Source organism: Aquarana catesbeiana, linkage group LG01 (assembly GCF_042186555.1).
Source record: "Aquarana catesbeiana isolate 2022-GZ linkage group LG01, ASM4218655v1, whole genome shotgun sequence".
Taxonomy (NCBI): Eukaryota; Metazoa; Chordata; class Amphibia; order Anura; family Ranidae; genus Aquarana; species Aquarana catesbeiana.
Window position 1 is genome coordinate 690,195,737 of NC_133324.1, and position 1,464 is coordinate 690,197,200.

Here is a 1,464-nt window from a genome sequence, read left to right on the forward strand (position 1 = left end):
TTGAAATAGCGATGTGTATGCTCCACATAAATGTCTAAAACAACTGCTGAGCGAGAAATAGACAGCAACTATAAGTCTCAAACACTGGTTTTAAAATGCAACTCTTCAATCTTCCTTTAGATCAGGAGTTGCGCTGTATGGTTGCCGAGTACAGATGAACCCCTACTGTATGTATGTATGCAGGGCTTTTTTTCCCCTCAGACAATAGGTGCAGGAACTCCCCTTTTCCGAGTCACCCCTTTTGCCCTCCCCTACCCACCTCCGAGCACCGTCCCTTGGTTCCATCCCCTACCCACCTCCCAGTGCCACCCCTTTTAGAGAATACAGAACCAAGTATTATTTTGTGGTGCTAAGTAATTTGTATTGAATTTGGTAATGAATGATATCAAGAAAAGCAGTAAAATAGATCCCCTTCCACCAGCAACAATAGATCCCCTAACAACAATGTACCACCCACAACAAACCCCCCTCCCGCCCAGCAACAATAGACTCCCGGCAGCATCAACAGATCTCCGCACAGCCAGCATTAATAGACTCTCTGGCAGCCATCAACAATACAACTCCCCCAACAATAGATCTCCTTCAGCAACAACTGACCCCACAGCAACACAAAGACCCACCCCTAGCAACAATAGGTTCCCCACCAGCAACAATAGACCTCCTCAGCAACAATAGACCCCCCTGCAAAAATATATCCCCTACAGCTAGAAAAGATCCCCCAGCAGTGAGCATCAATACCCTGCAGCACACCCCAGCACCCCTTGCTTTACCCTGTATGTATGTACGTACTGACCTTCAATCACAAACCTTACTGACATGTGCAAGTGCCACCTAAGCAGCTCTTGGTCTCCACTACCTACTCATTTGCGGAGTTCATCAATGATTAAACGTTGTAACGGACACAGTCATGGACATGAAACTGCCATAAAAATACCAGGAAGCTGAGGGATGCAGCCTTGCTTTGAGAGTGATTCGAGTAATGAATACATACCACTATTATATATAAAAAATAAATAAAAATACATTTCTAATTCAAGTACTCCACAGCCAGCATATCTATAAAAATATTTTTATTAGAAAATATTTAATCAATATGCTACACTACACTTTAACACACACTTCTCCAAGACAAAGCAAAATGGACTTTTTACCCATTCATTCATTACAATTCAAAAACAGAAAAGAGGAATCTCTATTATGCTCTATGGATACATTCAGTTAGTAAATCTAACATACAGTTCTGTATCTATGTATACATAATGCAAGGTGTTAATGGTTCTCATTCATAAAAACCAAACAGGAGCAAAATGTAAAAGGTTGCCCATAACTGCCAATCAAAAATGAAACTCATTTGGTTGCAGTGGGTAACATATCTTCCGTTTCTTTCTTTGGATTTTTTTTTTCTCCTTTCTTGAAATACTATTTTCAAAGTATAACAAAACACACAGCCTCATTCAATGTAGA